This window comes from Octodon degus, unplaced genomic scaffold (assembly GCF_000260255.1).
Source record: "Octodon degus isolate 3935 unplaced genomic scaffold, OctDeg1.0 scaffold00117, whole genome shotgun sequence".
NCBI classification, from domain to species: Eukaryota; Metazoa; Chordata; class Mammalia; order Rodentia; family Octodontidae; genus Octodon; species Octodon degus.
This window is the reverse complement of record NW_004524693.1, coordinates 8,642,648-8,651,236: the sequence shown is the minus strand read 5'-3', so window position 1 is coordinate 8,651,236 and position 8,589 is coordinate 8,642,648. Positions and strand designations below refer to the sequence as shown.

The following is an 8,589-nucleotide window of genomic DNA, read 5'->3' as shown; positions in this document are numbered from 1 at the left end:
TTCTCATCATTTTGTGTAGCACTGTCTTCTAACCTTTGTTGTAGATCTTTGTTGTAGTTATAACCTTAGCATGTTCTGACATTCAGGTGCATATCTACAACGTTTGGATTTATTCAGCTGTGCCTGACTTGGGTCTGGTTGCTGTGCTCAGCTCCTTCCTACTGCTGCCCTTGTGAGTGAACCTGTTGTGCCCCTCTGCCAAGATTTTCTGCTCCTGGACTAGGTGGTGGTTGTGTCCTCTACACTTTCTACAGGGATTGCAGCTACAGCGTTACACCCCAGGCCTGTATTCAAGGCTTGAGCTGAGCCTGGAGGGGACAAGTTGGATTTATTCGGAGAAGCAGCTCTCTCACTCACTCATGGGGTCTGTTCTAGGACTGGGTCTGGGTGTTCCCGGAACATGGCAGGATTTCCAACTCGGTGGGTGGAGTGGGGGTGGTGCTGCGGAGTGGTGGGGGTCTTCCCAAAAGGGTGGAAGAGGGGTCTCACCCACGCTGCTCCTGGGCTGGGACCAATAGTAAGTCTCACCAGCACAGGGGAGCCGGAAACTCTGCCACACACTCAGCGGACCTGGGCTACGACTGGGTCTGGGGGTTTCCTGAACGCGGCAGAAATTCGAAATACTAGTTTTACCTCTTAATAACTTTGACAACTTGCTCAAGTCATTTGAGTACTTTAACTTTAGTTCCTTCACCTATATCATGGAGTAACAAATATTCACCTTTATCAGTGTTGGTATTTTCATCAAATGCAATTGTTTATGTGAGGTGTAGTTTTATATCATTTAAAATGCCATACAGATAGCAAAAGGTAATAATAAGTATTTTTAGGAGTAGTGAAATGAATGAGAGGGGCTGGAGAGATGGCTCAGTGGTCTAAAGCACCTACTTGAAACAAGCTTGGCAAAGCACAGGGACCGCGGTTCGATCCCCCAGCACCACATGCCAGCCAGCCCGCCCCCTGGTGGGCTGAGCTGGCCACACACACACACACACACACACACACACACATAAGTAAATAAGATAAAAAAAATGAATGAGAGGGCAAGGGAGATTTGCGGGGAGCATTCAGGAATTCTTTGGCCTGAAGAGACACTACAGAGCTCAGATCCATGATGGCATCACTATAGACATTCCGATCTCTGGAAAACTTGTCCCTACAGAGACATTCTTTCCAGTGCCTTGGTATCATGACAGCTAGGCTGATTTGGGCCAGTCTGAGAGGAACTGGAGGGAGGCTGCTTAATCATGTGCAGTGGGAAATTGGGATGAGGCCAATGCAAATGTTATAAGCTCAGAAATATTCTTGGAGGGAGAAAGCATATTTTATAAGATATCTTGTGGCAAAATATATGTAATATAAAATTTAGCATTTTAATTGCTTTGAGTGTGCAGTTTAGCCATACTAAGTACTTTTACACTGTGCAACCATCAGCACCATCCTTCTCCAGAAAATTTTCATCATCTCATACTGAATCCCTGTACCTACCGAACAAGAACTTTCCTTCTTTTCAAACCCCTGACAGCCACTGTTGTACTTTCTGACTGTATAATTAGAACACTCTAGGTACTTTACACATAAATAGAATTATTCACTGTCTCTTTTGTGTTTGTCTTTCACTGCAGAATGTTTTCAAAGCTCATCCACACTACAGCCTGTGTTCTGAATCTTATCCTTTAGTGCTGAATAATAGGCCATTATATATTCAGACTATTGTTTATTGGTGAACATTTGAGTTATTTTTCCTTTTGAATACTGCAAATAATGCTGTTATGAATGACGGTTTACAAATAATATGTTCAAATTTCAGCTTACAGTTATTTGGTGAATATATCTAGGACTAATCCTAGGTCATGTATTCATTGTGTTTATTACCTGGGGCTAATGAGGAAGAATGTCTACTCAGACAATTATATGTTTGAAAAGAATGCCATGGGCTGGGGCTATAGCTTAGTAGCTTAGAAGCCTGCTTGGCAAGCACAAGGTCCAGAGTGTGATCACCAGAACCACAAAAATAAATAAATAAATAAATAAGAGAAGAATGCTGTGAAATTTAGGTTTCCTCAATAAAGGCAGTTAAAAACTTTCTAAATATTCAAAGCACAACATGCTTTGGGATGCAAAGTTGAAACTAATGTTCTAAATTCATATTATCTTGGATTTCAGGGTTTTTTCCTGCAAATTGAACATTCAACAATCCTGCCTGTGAATGCTTTTAGCTAAGGATGTGGGCATGCAGCTTGGGGCATTTCTTTGGGCAACTTTATTAACATTTGGTTTACTTTATTAGGAACAGTGTTAACATCCGGAAGCAGCACTTGAAAAAAATCTATGATAAAGTATTAAAATTCATTAGCAAACAGAGAGACACATGTTTAAACAGTTTCCAGAGTAGCAAATACTTTTTTGCTTTGTAAACAACAGACATTTACACAAATATAAAGTTATGCACTTTTTAAGTCCCTACTCCAACAGACACTTATTCGATTTAAGAAAACATCTTCAAAATATTTTAACAATGTAAAAATACACTTACAACACAATCTGCCAATTAAGATTCCGACAAACTTTACAGTATATACAACATAATTCATAGATGCCTACAACATTTTGTAGAATGGTTTAGTCACATATATTACTATAAGAAATACCATTAATTTAAATTTAAAATTTTCCCTTTACAGTAGAAAAAAATAGATTCCTAAAAGTGTTTTTCACTCTTTATTGTGCCAAATATTCAAAAGATTATTCTCATTATTGTAATTATAATATTCTTTGAGTAGTAAAAGATTCATTAGTCCAAGAACCAAAGAAGGGGTTCCAGGAATTTCCCATGCAAAATTTCATTATCCTTTCCCTAAAATAAAACAGCAGCAATCCCTGGGTATACCTTAAACATAAACTATGAACATTCTGTTTAGATATTATTGGCCTCAAAAACAAAAACACAATTTTAAAAATTAGTTAACAATACTGGCTTTGATTTTACATGCTTGGGTGTATATCTAAAATAAGAAATAAGAAATTTGTCTATAAATACTTATTAACATATTAAACACATATACAACCCAAAATGCTTATTTTTACATAGAATAAAAACTTACTTTTGAAAGTAATCTACAGAAATAATATTCAAACACACAGAAATATGAAACAAGAATGCTCTCCTATGCTCTATGGTTCAAAATGCAAAGATCTGTTACATATGTAAATGAAGACATTAATTTAGGATATATTCCCATTACATGGCTGTGCATACACATTTATACTATAAAATAAGTACCAAAATGTTTTTGATACTATTCTTTCTGGCCCCAGAAAAAAAAAGAACAATATGAAACCTGTTTCATATTTTTTAAATAACGCTTTTAGAAAACAAACCTAACACACCTCTTTGCAAAACAGATGGATCTCTAAACAGTTCAGAGTCAATAATATTTTCAATTGTTCCCTGAGGTAACAGAACACCTAAGTTTTCTCTATTCAGGAAGTCTCATCATCTCCTGTGTTTTTTCTTACAAACTGCTTCCCAAGACATGAGGTAGACTTGCTGGTTAAATTCTTCCTGCTGCGCACCTTATACCTGATTAACAATACAGGTTGGCACCCATGATAACCACCATCAATCACTTTACACTGAAGGAAAAGAGAGAATGAAGACAAATATCATCTACAGGGCTGGACAGGCAATAAGTCCTAACAAAAATATTCATTTTTTTTTTTTTTTTTTTTGCGAATCGGGGATTGAACTGAGGCCCTTGCACTTGCCAGGGAAATGCTTATTGTACTGAGCCATTTCCCCAGCCCCACCAAAATATTCTTGATTCAGCCTTTGAAACGCTTTTCCTCTCTTGAGAAGTGGCCTTCCTGGACTCAAATATCCAGTGGCTCTTTCCATCCTCATCAATATGATTCCACCAATGCAGGCCAACCATTAGTCTACCTGTGACATTCTTCACTGCCCAAAAGTCACTTGATAACAAGATAATAGTAACCATACAGGCAATAAAGCTGCTGCTGAGCAATTCACATAGAAATAGACTATAATCACACTGACTCAAAAGAACAAATGGAAAAATTATGCCACTGGATGCCTGTAATCCCAGGGCTTGGGAGGCTGAAAACAGGAGTATCACTACGAGTCCGATCTGTGTAGTGAGAACCTGTAGACCATTTTCTTTCTTTTTGGATCTTTTAGGTCTATTAGCTGTCTCATCTGTATCAAACAGTGAAACATTTTCAGCATCATTTTACTGTCTTGCTCCAACATAGCAACTCTGCCCCAGCCCCACTAAGACTAAGAAAAATTTAAAAAGCTTGTAACATTAAGTGTTGGTCAGGCTGGAAAAATAGCCTAGTGGATTAAAGCACCTGCAAGCAGGATCAGGGGCTGGGGGTTCAGCCATGCCAGCCCTGCCCATGGAGCACACTGAGATGGCAATTGAGACTGGGCGTGTTGGCACGCACCTGTGATCCCAGCTCTTGGGAGGCTGTAAACAGGCAGATCACTCTGAGTCTTATGTAGTAGTGAGACTCTGAACACTCTGTAGACCCTTCCCTAAAATACAGGAAAAAAAGTTTTGGTAGGGATATGGAAATAATAGTACCATAAGGTTCCACATAATGTAGGCTGGTTCAGCTATTCTGAGAAAATTATTGTGACTCCTCCATTTTCTGAGAAGTCTTTGTGTGCCAAGTCCTGTTTTAGGTGCTTAGGTATGAGCAGTGAACAAAGCAGGTAAAAAGTACCTACTGGTACAGCGTATATTGTACTGGGTGAGACAAAGAATATAAATGATAGTATAATAATTTATTTTTTTTCTTTTCAAAGTTTTATTGATAAACATATAGCAATGAGACAGTTTCAAATCAAATCGAAAGTACAGTTTCAACAAATAATACACTGCATACATTCTTCTCAGTGGTTAATTGCTGTACAAGATGCAGACTTGTGATCCTACTTACAAACACCATTAGAAAAAATCATTCTATTCATTAAGAGAAAGCAACTATATATCTATCCCAACCACTTTGAATACACAGATACAAAATGGACATTCATAGTTATACCCCAATTTTTTTTAAGTTCCGTTGTTGAATATTATAGGTGTGTAAACTCAGCAAAATATTCTAAAAGAGTACAGAAGCCCATAATATCATTGGGTCTTCTGTTTAACTGGCAATGTCAGAAATTATTGACCTGAGTCCCCCACAGCTCACCATAACAACATGGCTTTACTTCCTATATTTCATCTTCATACTTTTCTACTGGATGGTTAAGACCAAGGTAAAGCAGGACCTGTGCAACAAGAGTTGTAGCTTTTTGGTCTGACAAGGTCAGTGAAATGCCCTCAGGATTTATCTTGAGATCCTGTACCTCAGATTGTAGAACCTTTGTCAGTGTCAGCCATGTGGATGAGTCATGGCCAATGCTTGGCCTATGTGCTCTCTATGAAAGCCTGAGAGAGTGTCTTCTCCCCATGTGACTCTCCTTAGGCACACTCTACGTCATCGATCACTTTCCTCTTTGGCCCCATTATCTTCTTGATCAGAAAATTTGGGACACTACCGAGGTACATGACGTTACAGTACAAGTTCTCATATGTCCTGAGTCTTAATTGACCTTAGAAGGCTAGGGACAAAATGTTGGCTTTCCTTGTAGCCCTCCTTTTTCTCCAATTTTGGTCTGCAAACTTAGGTTGTTAACCATCCAGAAGACAAGCTTATTGTTATTATCAAACGATTTACGTTATCAAGCTTAACCTCACTATCTCACTGCATTTCAAACATCTTAGGCATAATAAGGAACAGGTATTTTTCATCAAGTATTGATATGTTGAACCTTAAGTCCCTACATAATATGATAAAGAACATTTAAAAATTAGATTATATTTTAACAATAGGATAAAGAATTCTATGCTTCTCATGTTTGCACATAAGTCCAAAAATCTCACCATATACAACCTTGAAGAAGGACTGTCCCACAGTATTCCTTTTCCTGTCTCTTGCTTTCATTCACCACCCCCTACTTCTTGAACATCCACCTACCCGAGAGACATCTTAGCAGTAACTGGCATGTCATGACAAGCAGCCCGTGTTCAGAATACCACAATGACAGGCGCTCCCAATATGAAACCAATAGTATAATAATTTAAATGTATACTGTATTAGTTATAAGTCCTAAGCAGCAAAATTAGATCAGGACAGGATTTGGAATGTTACATGGGAGTTATTATTAAAGAAAGAGTGGTCAGGGAAGGCTTCACTGGCTTGATGCTAACATAGAAAATTTAGTTACATTAAATGACACAGCAGTTTTGTTCTTGTATATTTTGTGTATATCCACCCATGACCATGTAGTGGTATGTATGAAGAGGATTGTGGAAGTGTTATGTGTGATGTGGAAGGTAGGAGAATCATTGTGGGAGCTTTGACTTAAAGAGTAGATTGATAAAATGCATAGATGCGTATCACGGAGAGCTATGCAATTGATATTAGGAACATTAAATATGTGCATAGTAACGTGGATTAATTTTAAAATATAACACTGAGTGAACAAACTAAGAATATGAGGTTCATAATATGGACTACTTCTATGGAATAAAATGCTGATATCTTATGGAATAAAATTCTATGATATCATAGAATTAATAAAAATAAATCAAACACATAAACACATATATTGCTTGGTTTCTCTTATACAAGAACCACAAAGTATAAATAATTGAAAGAGAAAAATACAGATAATACATAATATGGAGATCCCTTGCATATGGGACCAGGAATTAAAGATGTAGGGGGTCAGAAGGGAAGGGAGGACATAAGGAAAATGAATTAAGTTGTGTTACGTACATATACTAGCTCCCCACAATGAATGGAATAACTATGTGTAGCAAACATTTACTAATAAATATAATGCTTCCATGCTCTTAAACAATAATACACATTCTGAAAGAACACATTAAAAAATTACCTGTGAAGTAGATTAACAAAGCTGTGGGAATGTGAAGGAGAGGAATAACAGTTGGATTTAGGGCTAAAAATGAAGTAAAATTTGCAAAACTCAGGATATAGTTTGGTGTTTAGAAAATATATATTTATATAGTCCTACAATGCACTGTGTCTAACACCATGCAACAATGCAGACTTATCCAATTTACTTGACTCACCAGGGCTTCAGTTTCTTCAGCTATATGATTAAAATAATAATTCTAGTCTTACTTTCATCTTGGTGTTATTTCAAGGCTCTGATATAATAGATATGAAAGGGCTTAGATGCATTGGAAGTTAAAATACTTATTGTAAACAAAATTTATTGTTTTACAGAGTAGATGGATGTTTCCTATTTACTTTATAACCACATATTTCCACTTTCTCCCTTCCCAAGAATACTGATTCCAGCTGAGGAGTGTGTGTACTTTTCAGGTTGCTGATTCACATACTCAAGGGAGGGGCACTTGCACAAAAATATGCAAGGGACTCAATGAATCCCCTGGATGGAGTATTTGGTTTTGGGTGAGCATGTGATTCAGGCTGTTCAATCAGATGGAATCTCCAAGCTTTGGCTGAGAATACTGAGGAAAAACACTTTCATCTGCTTGATGTGAATGGAATATATTTGGAAGTAATAGTCAATTCTTCATACTAGGAAGGGAAAAGCTACCTGAGAATGAATTACTCATCAAGGAAGTAGAGCCAAAAATTGTGTGAGATAGAAGAAACCAGTTGGGCAAAATAAAACTCATCCCAAACAAGGTTTTCTTCAGAATTGGACAGTTGCACTGAGCAATAAATTCCTTCTTCATTTTGGTTTAGGTAATTTGGAGCAGGTTTTCAGTGGGTTAAAATATTCTTAATCTAACTAATGCATTGGTTTTGCTTGTCTGGTTTCTTACAAACATGCAAGAAATCTTTTAATATATAATATAGAACTAAGCAAAATTGATGGATTCTGACACTGGTAAATGATCTATACACTGGATGGGAATATTCCCCAGAAAGTAACCTGAAACAGGTTTTCAAGGTTTTCAGCAGATACACTACAAAAGACTTCAGCTGCTCCTATTTTGAAAAAGGAAAAAAAAATATATATCTGCTTTCATACATTTGTTTCTTGATCTGCAGTTAACAAGAGAAAAATCCTGGAAATAAAGTTGTTGCAGGTGGCTGATCATTTGTGTCCATTAGCCACATGTGACTAAATGGAGCCTTTGCTTTGCAAATATGCTCCACTAGAGGATTGGGGGCTTCAGAATTGAACACCACAAGGGAGCATGAGGAGTCTCATCCTGCAGGTCCTCTTCTCAGCAGAGGCCATCACATTCCAAAGGCTGAGACTGTGGAACAAAGACTTTTGAACCAATATAGCAGCTGAAGTGCTAGTAAAGAGAGTTGCATTCATCACCCAAACTGCCACTTCCTTTCAAAGGCCTTGTTTTCTAGACAGAATATTTAACCTCCACAAGCATACTTTATTTATTTATTTTTTGGAAAACTGACCCCTTTTAATTATTTAAAAACAATACAACACATCAAATTTCCCTTACATCTACAGTTCAGTTATATCCACACATCCTAAGACCAAATAGT

The 8,589-nt window shown here is 37.3% G+C and overlaps 1 pseudogene; it reads right to left on the bottom strand.

The window, feature by feature from the left end:
• Window positions 1–3,483: 3,483 nt before the first annotated feature.
• LOC101589194 lies at window positions 3,484–4,270 on the bottom strand (annotated as a pseudogene).
• Window positions 4,271–8,589: the final 4,319 nt, after the last annotated feature.